Source organism: Onychostoma macrolepis, chromosome 21, assembly GCF_012432095.1.
Source record: "Onychostoma macrolepis isolate SWU-2019 chromosome 21, ASM1243209v1, whole genome shotgun sequence".
NCBI lineage: Eukaryota > Metazoa > Chordata > Actinopteri > Cypriniformes > Cyprinidae > Onychostoma > Onychostoma macrolepis.
Window position 1 is genome coordinate 25,227,438 of NC_081175.1, and position 15,398 is coordinate 25,242,835.

The 15,398-nt window shown below is 37.7% G+C and overlaps 1 long non-coding RNA gene across 1 annotated transcript; it reads right to left on the reverse strand.

Annotated features, from left to right (window-relative positions):
• Positions 1-251: 251 nt before the first annotated feature.
• On the reverse strand, positions 252-3,444 carry LOC131529026 (uncharacterized). The gene is made up of 4 exons (XR_009267980.1): positions 3,290-3,444; positions 2,001-2,190; positions 466-703; positions 252-373 (listed from the first exon to the last, which is right to left on the reverse strand). It is a non-coding gene; the product is annotated as an uncharacterized LOC131529026 (long non-coding RNA).
• Between the last annotated feature and the right edge of the window lie 11,954 nt (positions 3,445-15,398).

Sequence of the window (15,398 nt, forward strand, 5' to 3'; positions counted from 1 at the left end):
CTCTCTCTCTGACATCATCTGAGCTCGCTGCATGGTCCAGCAGGAGGGTGGGGGACGCATGGTGAACGCACAGAACTAACTTCAGTCCTTCTTTCGGACTTTTTATCAACTTCCAATACATGTGTATTTATCAATGTAGTTTCTATGTAATACTGGTTCAGATTTTATGCCGTTTTTGCATTGCTTTGTGTATGTGGTATGTTCTGTGTTTTTGGCTATATGTGTGTGTGTGTGTGTGTGTGTCTTGGCACCTTTATGCATGACTGGAGCTCTGCTATTTCACCTGGAGCCTTACGTTAAACCGAGCCAATGAAAGCACACCTGAGCCGCCTGCGACAGCCAATCACAGCATAGGGGAGGGACTTTGGAAATGCTGAAAAAGCACCACACATGAAAGTTATAAACGAGAGAAAGACAGGCCAACGGAGTGAGACAGACAAGATTCCTTCAGACAAAATGACTCACGTGGCGCTGAATCTGTGTCAGGGTTTTTTAGCTGACATATTTACACGGATAACACGCTCCGCTCCTGAGGACCTGGTTCTGCCTGATCTGGACTCCTCTGAGGGGGCTGGATGTGATGAAAGCAGGGTGGGTGATGGTGGGATAGACCCCACACCCCTCCTCTGGTGAGAATGTAAAGAGTTTTCCTGGAACTATTGAGAGTTTCCCAGCTTTTTTCCAGAGACAAATGGCAACTGGTCTGAAATGAAGTGAAACGGAGAGTTAGACAGCAGAAAAGACAAATAAGAGGAGGATGAGAGGAGAGAGAGAAACAGGGTTAGATTACAACAGAAAACTACATTTCCTACATCACATCAGAACAGACCATTAATCAAATAGGGTGAAGCCTATTTTGAACATTGTCACATTATTTTCACAATAACTAGGTATATTTGGCCAATTTACATAATGCAAAAATGTGTGTGACATGCTAAAAGTAATTAATATAATTAAACAATATTTTAAACAATATTTATATACATTTAAATATATAATTTATTGTATGTTTAGATACATTATCATAATATATAAAATAATATTTTTAATGTTCAGCATTAAATCAGCTTGGACCAGACAAATAAATAAATAAAATATAAAACATACATTAAACTATTTAAAATATTAACAATATATTTAAAATAACATTTAAACATTTTTAAATACAGTATTATATATTTATTTTAAAAGTAATATTTTAGGGAAATTTAATGGGAATCATCATAATTGAGAAAAAGTTGAGTTTCAAAAGTTAAAAGTCCAGACATATTACATTAAGTGTCATAAAAAAGAATTCCACATAGCAAAACATGAACTAAGATTTGTCCTTTTTTGCCTAATTAATTTGACTGTAATGCACAAAATCATTACTATAAAGTGGGGAAAAACATTATATTGATAAATATTCACACATCATGGTAGTATTTGTTGTACTAACTTGAATTCATGCTGATTTGGGAAAAAACTGTCCAAATTTTGATGACTCAATATAACTACACAATATAATTTAAACATTATTTTCCATATATTGTTAATATTTTATATAATTTCATGTATGTTTTATATTTGTCTGGTCCAAGCTGGTTTAATTACTTAGTATGATATATATACACAGTATATATATACACACACACACACACACACACACACACACACACACAATATATATATATATAAATATATTTAAATATACACGCTATTACAATAAAATATAAAATATATAATGCAAATTTAACCTAAAAGTTGCATTTCTTCATGCAAAATCTGATACCAAGATGCACGTTTTCCTGAGATTCTTCCATAAAGAAAATCACACTTCTCAAACTCTGTTGGGCTAACTTCCTATACAAGTGAATGTGATGTTTTTCTGACTGAAGAGAATGATATGGTCAGTCTGAAAGATATAGTATGTCTATACCATAAAACCAGCATCCGCATTTGTGCAGATGGAAACTTCACAGCCGTCAGTAAAGAAAACACGGCTCGCTTGCGGTGCAAACCTGTAATCAGCTGGCTTCTCTCCACTGGAGTTGCGGTGTGGTGGGACAGCGTGTGCTCGTTTAGGGTTCAGTAATGGCCACTGTCAGTCCTCTCGCTCAGAGACACGGACACAACAGCGGTGTAAATCACAGCTCAGATGAGGAGCAGGTCAGTTTTGAACCGTTTGAACAGATTCCTCTGGATTGCGGCCTGGGAACACACGCATAGTCACACACACACACGCACGTTCACTATAGGACAGCTGTATTTTAAAAGCCTTGGCCTGGGGACGCATGTGTCATTTGGATGTCAGCAGGTGTGACATTAACCCTGATTTATGATATTTCAATTCAAAGTACAACTTTCCTGTTTTTCCCTTTCAGTGAAACCTGACATTCCAGACTAACATCACCACAGACGGCCATTAAAGACTCTCAGATGACAATGAAAAAGACAAGTATATGACATCCATCATGTGATTGAAGCAGTGAAGCAGTGCATCATTTGCAACTACAAAAATCCCTTTCATGGTTTTGCATGGTTTTACAGACATGTGTTTTGGAGTTCCACAGTGAAAAACAGGTACAACTAAATCCACTAACATAAAAGTATCAGAATTACCAAGTTTTCTTAGAAAGGTACAATGGTGCTAGCATGATTTAAGACATATATATGGTAGTCCTCTGAAATTATAGTATCTAAAGCACCTTGAAGTATAGCATAAATAGCTTGCCTACAAAAAAGCACAACTATCATGCTATTTTGAACACATACTGTATCACTGAACTACAGTGATATTTTTGACATGTACCATTGTACTATTATATTATTTCACATGTATCATGGTACTAATATTGTGCTGTTATTGCAGTTATTATTGTGATATTTTGGACATATACCCTTATACTACCATATTTTAGACATGTACTGTACCATGGTACTATCATGGTATTTTCAGACATGTACCATGGTATTTCGGATATGTCCCTTATAATACTGGGATATTTTGAACATACACCATAGTACTATCATTATATTTTGGACATGTACTGTACCATGGTAAAATTGTGCTTCCATGGCATCTTGGACATGTACTGTGGTATTATTGGGATATTTTCGATATGGACCCCTATACTAGCATGATATTTTGGACATGTACTGTACCATGGTATTTTTGGACATGTGCCATGGTATTTTGGTTGTGTACCCTGATATTATTGGGATATTCTGAACATGCATCATTGGAATACCGCATAAAAACAATAAATTTCAGTACTATAGTATATATATATATATATTTATTACTTACCATGGTATTTACATGGTACTTCAGAAAGTACCATGGTATTCATGGTACTTTTCCAAAATTACTATGATTATGAAGGATCTCTTTCATCAGACCTCAGTTGTTCTTCTGTTCCGTATACGTCTTAACCTCTCTCTCTCTTTCAGTCCTTAGGTTTGAGAACCACATGAGCCAAGAAATCCATGGAGAACATCCAGCTAGAAAGAGAGAGAGAGAGAGAGATTGAGAAACACAGAGAGAATATTTAACTTAAATGGAAACGAGACAGTCAGAAACAATTGATTAAGTGAGCAAGGGAGAGAATCAAACAACAGAAATTCATGTTTTCTCCTACTGTATAAAGACAATTGACTTCTTTTTGTACCATTTTTTTCTTTATTCATGCCCCCCTCTCTCTCTTTTCAGCAGACAGCCTGACTCACTCCATAAAATCACTGAGGGCTCTGGGGTTTTGAGAGCTGGAAAATATTCTCTGGCTTTTTTTCCATTATTAAGCGACTCCTAAAACCCCAGGATCAACAGTGAGGGAAAAGAGGGGAAGCATATGGAAAGGCAATGAGATATTGGAGAAATGTGGAGGCAAATGTGTGTAATACTTTGGTTGATGTGTCAACGTCCGGATATGTTCTGATTTACTGCCAAACATTGTTATTTTACAATCCAGCTTTGCTGAATTGCTTCATTTAGCTGGTTGTCTCTAGGTTAATGTGTCTGGTGTAGATCGGTGTGTGTGTGTTTGTGTGTGTTTAGCTTAGTGTTGATGGATGACAGCAATGGAGAGGTGATTCTTTTTCCAGAGAGCTTCTTCTGTAAACACTAACAAACACACACACACACATACGACCTCTCAGAAATCACCCGTGAATGTTAAAGTGGGGCTGCTGATGTGGAACCTTGAGTAGGGATGCTTTCCTGTTGAGTCATTCCAGACAGAGGGATCATACTCTGGGACACAGACTTCCAGCCTCCCCTTACCATCCTCTTCCCCCTCAAGCTTAATCTTCTTGCTTTTTTCTAGTACGTGATGAGCAAAAAGGATGAACAGGACAGATCCAGAGGTTGTAAGGATTCATGATGGACGTGTTTTTGGCTTTTTGTGATTTGCTAGGCTGGTTTGTTCAGAACAAAACTCCCAAAGATAATTGGATATCTAGTTGGAGATTAAGTTGGTAGGTCTGGAAATGACTGCTGACAAGTGGTTAAAGCACCAATAAGAATGATTGATGTTTTACAGTTCGAACATGTTTTAAAGGGGTCATCGGATGCGACATGCAGTTTTACAAGTGTGGTAGTTTCTGCCATTTCTAAGAAGAATCACTCTTGAAGTCTTGGAGTTTTGGTGCCAGAAATATAGACTTTATTATCAGAGATAATGCAGTCGAGAGTCTCTGCAGAGAATCTCCCAAATCTGGGTTTGCACCCTCTTATTTAAAGATTTTTCTCCTAAGGCGTGTTCAATACATTTCCTATATCTTATTGTTTACCTTTTTTGGATGTGCCTCTAGTCTGCTTTCAGGAAGCGGACAGGAGGCCTCCATATACATTAAAGAAGAGGCACCACCGTATAGTTTTTGTCTAATGTCACAACAGGATGTGCAGTTTCAGTACAAAATGTATGTCTGCACATCCTCTTCTCATGCTGGCCTCTACACACAGGCAGAAACATGTTTATAATAGTAGAATAACTTGATACATATATGGCTATATTCACATTGATTATACTTGATTAATTTATATTTTGATTAATAAAACTCTTCTACACAAGTTGTTTGAACTGGAAAGTGTGTTGGCAGTGTGTGTAAACAACCACCCTATAATGATAAAGATCCACCCAGTGTTTTATTTAATCTCGCTAAATCATTTCCCCTTTCTCAAATCGAGCCGATCGCAGATGCCTGTCTGTGTGACGTCACACAGACATGCCCCTCCCATGATTGTTTGATTGACAGTAGCGTATCAGCACAGACTGGACTGGTGTCTTTCTTTAGACCCGCCCTGAGTGAGCTGTCATCAGTCCGCCATTGTTTCACCGCTGGAGCAGATGTAGACAAGAATGTCACCTAAGCGATTGAGGCGTTCTGTTGTTGGATGTAATAATGAATATAGCAGTCGTCATTTACTCCCGACATCTGAGCGGCTGAAGAAGCAGTGGATTACATTTGTTTCTAAAGGGAATGCACCCCTGATCTACCTAAATAGGTCTATCTTTACGCGAATCATTTGTGATCCAGCTTCACCTCCAGAAGATGTGAGTGTAAGGTTTTTTAATGAATCTTTGCAAATCGCCTTTCCTCATAATGTGCTAGTTAGCAAGTTTCACGATGAATGCAGCTAAAGTTTACCATCTCTCAGAGAGCGGCTTGGAAGAGAGGGGCGGGGTGAGTTCATCTCATGAACTTATGCACTGACCAAAAAAAAAAAAAAACATCAATTTTCTACAAATTTTTACGAATGTTCTTGAATGAGCAGAAAATCATTTCATAGCTTGCCATCTGTAGGTTCTAGAAATCACATGAATTCACCTGAAAGTTTTAGAACCAACAACGAACAGTGTGAATGTTCCAGATCTCAAACATTCCATCTGAAAGTTCTACATCATACAGGAAATATAGACTCAAACAAAGTTATATTTAAGTTCTAAAACTGAGAGCAAGAAGCGTTCAAATTCTATAACGTACATATATTACCCCAAAAGCTATAGAACTGACAGTAAACCATGTGAATGTTCTAGAACTCAAAAATCAACTCAAAGTTTCACTTTTGATGTATGAAGGACTGAAACCCACATATATCCGACAGACAGTTTTAGAACCCACAATGAACTATATGAATCTTCTAGAACTGATAACAAGTGTATAACCCCAGAACTCTCATTTATCTCCCTCAAAGTTGTAGAACTAACAGTGAACCACGTGAATGTTCTAGAACTCAAAAATCGACAGCAGTAAGTATTGTTAGAAGTGGATTCCACTTTTAGAATCAGCAGTGTGAATCTTCTAGAACTGATAGCAAGTGTATAAACCCTAGAAGCCCCATTTATCACCCTGAAAGTAATAGAACTTACAGTGAACCATGTGAATGACCTAGAACTCAAAACATCAACTCAAAGTTCCACATTAGAGTGTGCAAGTACTTGAACCTACATATATCCCACTGAAAATGTCTGAACTGACAATGAACCATGTGAATCTTCTAGAACTGATAGTGAGTGTATAACCCCCGGATCCTATATTTATCCCTCTGAAAATTTGTAGAACTGACAGTGAACCATGTGAATGTTCTAGAACTCAAAGCCAACCACCTGAAAAGTGCAGAACTCACAGCCAGCAGTCTGAATGTGGAACAGTGAAGTAAAGACGAGGGGAATCCCTGCTTGGAGCACTTCGGCTAGGCACGTGGGCACCGCTCTGCCCCTCAGAGGCTACTTCACAGAGCTCCCCTGGAGCGAGAAACAGACGGAAAAATCAGTCAGACCAGAGAGTGGGTGAGATCTGGACTGGCGGCTGGATTGGTCACAGAACAAGAATGTGGAAAAAATGACACAAATAAGCAACCCACCCCCCATCAGCCGTTTCTGCTTCTTTCACTCCCTCCCTTCTCTTTTTTCCCTCTCTCCTCTTTAACGTGTTGACCAGCTGTGGTACATTCTTTCCACCTTATCCTGTGGGTCAAGCAAATCATTTCACCATCTCTCTTCCAGACTACAGAAGGAGTGAGTGTACGTTCACGTTTCTCTGTGTGTTGCCTTTGTGGGGAAAAAAATAACAATGAACAATGAATGAGTTAGTTTATCCAGAAACACGCAGATTTGGAGAGGGCCGAGGACAGATAAAGACAGAAAGAGAGAATGCAACGATATTGTCATCCGAGCTGTCTACACCGCAGCGTTGCATGCTAGCAGTGCGGACAGATTCGTTGCTTATGCCATTCTCTAGTTTTTCCCATGTCCTTGGTACACAAACAAAGAACAAGAGATGAAAGAGTTTGTTGGCCTATTCCAAATATGTAATCATCTATGGGAGTGGATGATGTCTGTCTCATGACTAACACTGTGTATGGACTCAAAAACACCCAAATATGAATCATAAATAAAATCTTTTTTTTATTTTTTATTTTATAAATTTTTTAAGAGAAGTCAAAAGTTAAAGGAAAAAACACTGCACTTTCTTCACAAATTTGGATTACATTTATGTTTGATGTGCTGCCCTTTTCTAAAACTTGGCCTGCGTCCCAAAGTGCACACTATCCATCCTAAAGTCTATGTGATATTAGTCATTTTCAATACTATTTAGGGCAGATAGGGTGGATAGTATGCACATTGGGACGCAGGGCTGTACTCTTTACAAACAAATGCATTGTGGGAAACTCAGTAAAAGGGAGAAAGGCAAACCCAGATGCTGCCTGTGTGGTAATGATTTCATTTGCAGAGCTTGTCACATGACCACTTGTGGAGTTTGAGGGCGATCTGCCCACTAGTGGACATAAGAGACACTGCATGCAGACGCTCTCCTGGTCCCCATACGAACCCTTTTACTCACAGTTAAAGAGAAACAGATCACACCGCTATAGGATATGAAAAAACACACCAATTTTGCTTTTTTTAAGTAAAGTTTTTAATATAAGTTAGTTTTACTGGTGCATTAATAATTTCATTCCATTTGTACTTATTTGAAAATGACAACTTTTAGTTTTTCTTTAGTTTTGGAATACTTAACATCACAAGTTGTTCCATCTGCATGATAACACATAACTGCACCATACTGTAAATAATACAAATTTAATATGACAAATTCACAACAGTACTACAGTACTTTTGGCTCAATATGAATTTGCCAGTTTTTCAGAAGAAAACGCCAATAAAGGCAAACACAGATCAGTACCAAATGACAACAAAAATCTATCACAATTTAATTTGAAAAGTTCTTGTTTATGAAACCAGGGGAGATACGGCTGGTTTCCAAAACTGGACGTCCTTATGAGTTAATGGTTTCCAAATGGGTGCAGGAGAGGTGTTTGTGCATGTCTGTGGAGGTGAAACGAGAAAAAAAAAAAAAAAGTGTCGACTGGAAACAGGATTTCCTCCAGCCAGCTGTCAGAAAACCCACCCACCCACCAAGTCCGAGACACTCCAAAACTGGGTTTTAGTCCTGGATTCGTCATCGCATCAGTCCGCCTGTATTCGAAGGAGTAGAATCATTCGTGAGAATTTGGAGGAGTCGATACTCGTCCTCCCTCCTCAGAGAGAATCATAGTGCCTCTTTTTCTGAGAATGTGTAATAGTTCTCTCCATTGTACACACTTCTTTAAGAGAAATCATTTGCTTGGGACAATGGTCAATTATACAGTTTACTGTCATTATACAAAAAAAATCTGCACTCGACCAATCAGAATCAATTATTCCACAGCCTGTGTAATATAATTAAGACTATTTATTATTTAATTTCTTTTGACTTTCTTTGGAGGGATTCAAACCTTAAACAGATTTGATAATTCATACCCTTTTTCCGTCCAGCTCCATTTCTCTCTCGTTTCCTATTCTCTCCTCCTTCTTTCCCTATCCATGCTGGTGGTGCAGATATGCCAAGCTCGTTTGTACTCTTCCCTCACGTTCTTGCTGTTCTCCCTCTCTTTCGTTCTGAAACTTGAGCATTTCCAGATGTGCGCTGGAACAGAGGGGTGGTGATGTCACCATGGGCTCTGCTTCCTGCACTGTCTCTGCATCCAAAAATCAGACAAAAACACACACACACACACACACACACACACACACACACAAAAGCCAAAGAGGAAGATATAAAGGGGGGAACATTTGCCTTGGATGTAGAGAAGGGGAGGAAACAAAAAGAGAAATACTGATAGATGGTTTTGAAAAGCAGTTTAAGGGTGTGAAGACATGTTCTCTCCCACACTACATCTACAAATACAGCACTACTGCTATACAAGCACCTCAAAAAGACTATAAATAAAGTGAAGAGCTCTTGTAGATTTTTGGGGTTTGTTGCCATTGGCCCTTTACTGACCTTCCAGTCAGTCACTCTTAAAAATAAAACTTCTTCAGTGTTTCTCATATTCAGACATACAGTGAACACCCAGAACAGCCTAACAACTGCACAACTACTCAAAAACCTCAGCAACCACGGCAACCATGCAAAATACCCTACTGCACAGCACTGCATTAACACCTCAGCAGCCACAACAGCAATGACTAGCATCCAATCAAAAAACATCTTAGTGACTGCTTAACAACACACTTTCAATTTAGAACACATTCAGAAACCACATAGCAACACCCTAGCAACTGCATAGTGTGACACACAACAACTTAGCACAACTCAGAAATTGCATAGCAACACAGTGTAAACTACAAATCAACACACTAACAACTCAACTGCGTAGCGACACACAAACAGACCAGAATACTTCAGCAACTGCATAGCAACACCATAGCAACCGCAGAATTACACACTAACAAATCAGAACACCTCAAAAACTGCATAGCAACACCCTAGAAACTGCACTGCAACACACTATCAATTAAGAACACCTCAGAAACGGCACAATCACACAATCATAGCAACTGCAAAGTGACACAGTAACAACTCAGAACACCTCAGCAACTGCCTAGCAACAACCTAGTAACTGCACAGCAACACATTACCAACTGAGAACACTTCAGCAACTGCCTAGCAACAACCTAGCAACTGCACAGCAACACAATAACAACTCAGAACCCCTCAGCAATATTGCACCAACACCCTAGCAACCGTATAGCAACACTCTAACAACTCAGAAAAGTTTAGTTTAGTTTATTAATTTATAAAGCACATTTCAACAGAAGTTGATCCAACAACAACAGCAGTTGATCCAACACTGGATCAAAACCTTGGAGATAAATGTAAGAATATGATCACCCTGCATTAAAACGTAAAGAATACAGATAACTTTTTAGGGAAGATTTAAAAGTAGAAACAGAAGGGGAAAAACCTCAACAACTGCATAGCAAAACCATAGCATTATGTTGTTTTTGTTTTTTTGTACATGTAAGCACCACTCACTTTTTCTTCAGACAATGAAAAAATCTAGTGTAATAGTAATAGTTTTGAAGTCTGAACATAAAAAACACATGTTTAATGTTTCTTTCTCTCTCTGTCTTTCTCATGCAGACACATTCTCTCTCTCATTGACTTCAAACTCCCAACTGCACCTGGACATCCCAAAGGCATTGAGTTGCCTCAGTCCAGATGTGTGTGTGTGTGTGAAGTCAAATGGGTCAGCAGCATTTATAGGCATTGCTGATGGGGGATTCTGTGGAGAAGGGGCCGTGTTTGGATCGTCACTCGGCAACACCACTGTAAATAAATCTGAGTGAAGGATGCACAAAGAAAAGCATGCAGAGCACAAACACACATGTATCTTTAGACGTACATCTTTTTGTGATTTTCAGTGTATTGCAGGTCAATACGCTAAATTATTTTAACGACAAAAAGAACATTGTGAACATTATATGCATACAAAATCAATTGACAAATAAACAGAGTAATAATTTGACTTAAACAATTTTTATCATAAAAATATACTATGTGCAGTGGAACACATGAACAGTGAAAAATATCTTACCTTACATACAAAAAGCTTACTTAACTATTTCAATAACATGGTAACTAACTAATATACATAATGTAGTACTATTTTTAAAGGAAATAGTTGTGTAAGTGGATAAATTAATGAATACGTTCATGGATAAATGAATCAATTCATTAAAATTAAAAAGAAATAGTCTTTTGGGTCTCTTATGATGAAGTCAGTTCTCTCAGTTTAATAATCAGAATTATGTATGATGTCATCCACCACTGTCAAGCTTGAAACAAGTGTCTTTTAAAAAGCGATGTTAAAGCAAATGTTATTTCAAGGGAAAATCAGAACGTCTGAAGCTCGGAGTCACTTTTCAAGAGGAATGACTGCACCATCATGCAGAAAACCTCACACTGTATTTATTAAAGCAGATGGAGTGAAGATTGACAGTTCAGCAGAGAAGCAGCCCATTACTCTGATCCGGGAGTCCTAACCAGCAGCCAACACCAATATTCACCAAACACTTTCCAGAATATTGCCATGTTTGAACCTCTTTCTCTCTCTCCTGCAAACCGCCCATCCTCAATGACGACTCCGGACGATTACTCAATATTTCTCCACTGGCAGTCTCCACCGCATTTGAAAATACTTTGCGAGTGAGCAGGGGGCATTTATTTCGATTGGGCAAAAAAAATACATAAAGACTACACCCTCAATGACCTTTTAAGGAGGTTTTTCCCAATTTAGCAGCAAGATCTTAGGTCTTAGCTCCACTGTATTCATGCATTTCTGCCTTAAAAAGTCAGTGAGAGCTGGATATCGGTCTAAGGTTGAGAGGTTTTCTTACAGGCCTCCCACATGTGCATTCAAATATCCAAACAATACTCAAGAGTCTGATAAACAAAACATAAATCACTCATCAACTGATCTCATTAGTGAAGTCAAGCATTACATTAGTATTTCTCATGCTGAGGGTTAGTGAGCTGAGCAAACCTCTAACACTAAATATTAAACTGCACAGTTTGTGCTCCAGACCTAAATTATTCCTCAAATTGTCTGACTTATTTTTATTACTTTTCTAAACTCATTTTATGGCTGGAAGTCGATAAAAGAGGAAAAGCAGTTAGCAACAACCCAGAATACCCAGCAACTACATAGCAACAGATTAAAAACCACCCATTACACCTTAGCAACCAAATAACAACAACTGCTCAACAACACTAACAATTCAGAACAACTCAAAAACTGCATAGCAACACCCTGGCAACTGTGCAGCAACAAACTAAGAACACTTCAGCAACTGCATAGCAACACCCTAGCAACAAATCAGAACGCCTCCAAAACTGCATAGCAACACCCTAGCAACTGCATATGGACACACTAACAACTCAGAATACCTCATAAAGTGCATAGCAATACCACAACAACACACTAACAACTCAGAACACCTCAATAACTGCACAGTGACACCCTAGCAACTGCATAGAGACACAATAACAACTCAGAACACTTCAACAACAGCATAGCAATTGTACTGCAACGCAACCAAGAAAATAAGTGAAATCAGTTAGCAACAACCTGGAATACCCTGCAACATAGCAACACACTGAAAAATACCCACACCAACTTAGGAACCACATAACAACGCTTTAGCATGCACCGCTGCATTGTGGCAGTATAGGTTTTGCATGGGAAAACACCAGTAAATTTTCTTCGGAAAATGTGTCATTATAATATTGATGACATTTCATTTCTAAATTAATGCTGTATTTTAGTATTCACAGTCTAAAAGACGTAGTAATTATTGATGACTAAGTTCTGTATTACATGGTTCTAGAAGTGGTACGGTTGGGTGGGTTGGTTTGTCGGCCCTGTGCCAGTATAAACATGAGCAGAACATTTCCCATGCAAACAACCAATCACACAAACCGACCATCAACTAATCACAGCTAATTAAATCAATGAGAAATTGCTGGAAAGGTAAACATGAGGCTTTCAGTGGAGTTGAGACCTTGGAGCGGTCAGGACGAGGTAAAACACACGAGTCTGGCGCACACAGACACATGTGGATGGAGCCACAAAACAGTCATGATATAAAAGAGAAAGAGTACATAATGAGTAAAAGGTCATTAGTGTAAATGTGTCATCATATAGCGATCCTAAATTACTCCCCAAGAGGAAACCATTAGGACTTTTCTTCCAGTAAAGGGACATCTTGCAGCAATTGAAATAAAACTAGTGGCAGGGAGCCACAGCCTGAGAGAAATGTATGTCCAGAATAGAATACTAGTTTCATACTTTGGTCAAATATACAATAGCAACAGAAATACTGTGAAATATTTTTACAGTTTAAAAGAACTGTTTTCTATTTCAATATATTTTAAAATGTAATTTATTTGTTGCAAAGCTGAATTTTCAGCATCATTACTTCAGTCTTCAGTGTCACATGATCCTCCAGAAATCATTCTAATATGTGACCCTGGACCACAAAACCAGTCTTAAGCCGCTGGGGTATATTTGTAGCAATAGCCAAAAATACATCGTATGGGTCAAAATTATAAATTTTTCTTTTATGCCAAAAATCACAAGGATATTAAGTAAAGATCATGTTCCATGAAGATATTTTGTAAATTTCTTACCGTAAATATATCAAAACTTAATTTTTGATTAGTAATATGCATTGCTAAGATACGGAGCCCTTTAAAAGACATTGTGGTGGGAAAAATTTGGGGTGAGTGGAAAAAATTCAGGGTGGGAGGAAAAAATATTTTTCAAATGTTTTGCGTTCCCTCACAAAACTTTTGCGTTCTCTCGCAAAGATATTTGCATTCCCTCGCAAAACCATTTGAGTTTGGACAAATTCTTCCTGTTTACTTTACAGCTTGCAGTGGTTACAGCTCGTATGTTCACAATGGAGCGGTTCATAGAGTTTTATTTTGAACTTGGATTCAAATAAATTAATAAGTCAGTGCTTAGTTCAAGGCACGGTTTTGGGACATAATAAAACGCTTAATGTGCTTAATGTTTTAAAACAGTGACTTGGAGGACCAAATTCGATAATAATAAAAGCTGATAAAATTATTAGGCTAATATTAATAACCTTATTAATAATATTACTAACTGTGTTGGGGTAACGCATTACAAGTAACGCGAGTTACGTAATAATATTACTTTTTACACAAAAAACTGATTTAGTATTCATCAAAATGAATTAAAACAGTGAAATGCAAACTCAGAATATGACGCAAACCTGCAATAATTAAATAAGTTAAACAACACGAATGTATCTAATCCCATTTTATTAACCAATGTCTTTGCTGCTGACCTTTGATGATCCAGTACAAACATACAAATAAGCAAAAATGACTTTAGATAAACTAACAATTGTGCTTCATTGTTTTTTTTTTTTATTGCTGAAGAGTGTTGAACCTTCTTCTCCTGTGTTCTACTGTACAGACGTGAATTTACTTTTCCTTCAGCCTGAGGTTTATTCATTACACTTTTTGGCTTTTACATTTGCTATAAATAGAACTTCTTGTATTAAAAACAATCAAGCCCTTCTCATATTTAAAAAGTAACGCAAAAGTAACGTAACACATTACTTTCCATAAAAAGTAACTAAGGAACGTAATTAGTAACTTTTTTAGGGAGTAACGCAATATTGTAATGCATTACTTTTAAAAGTAACTTTCTCCAACACCGATTACTAAGCAGAATAGCCCAGAATATAAACGCAACGCCCTGCACGTAGCCTAAGCTTTTTCTCCCCCATAAAACGCTTAAGGTAGGCTAAAATGAAAACGGTGATTTAAAAATACCAAATCCGTTACATTCATATTCTGGGCTATTCTCCTTTATTAATAGTAATATTATTAATATAAGCCAAACAATTTTATTAGTATTTATTATCATCGAATTTGGTCTAATGTCACTGTTTTAATACATTAAGTCACATTAAAGCGTTTTAGAATGTCCCAAAACCGTGCCTTGAACTAACCACTGTCTGACTGTATTTCTTTATACTTGAGTCAAAGTTCAAAACAAAAACTTTATGCACCGCTCCATTGTGAACATACGAGCTGCACGATCCTTTCATTATAGCCTACCTTAAGCGTTTTCTATGGGGAAGAAAAGGCTTAACGTGCAGGGCATTGCGTTCATATTCTGCTTTATTAATAGTAATGTTATTAATAAGGTTATTAATGTTAGCCTAATAATTTTTATCAGGATTTATTATTATCGAATTTAGTCCTCCAATGTCACTGTTTTAAAACATTAAGCGTTTTAGAATGTCCCAAAACCGTGCCTCGAAATAAGCACTGACTGTATTACTTTGAGTCCAAGTTCAAAATAAAACTCTATGAACCGCTCCATTGTGAACATACGAGCTGTAACCACTGCAAGCTGTAAAGTAAACAGGAAGAGTTTGTCCGAACTCAAATGGTCTTGCGAGGGAACGCAAAAGTTTTGCTAGAGAACGCAAAACATTTGAAAATTATTTTTTCCTCCCACCCTGAATTTTTTCCACTCAGCCCGAATT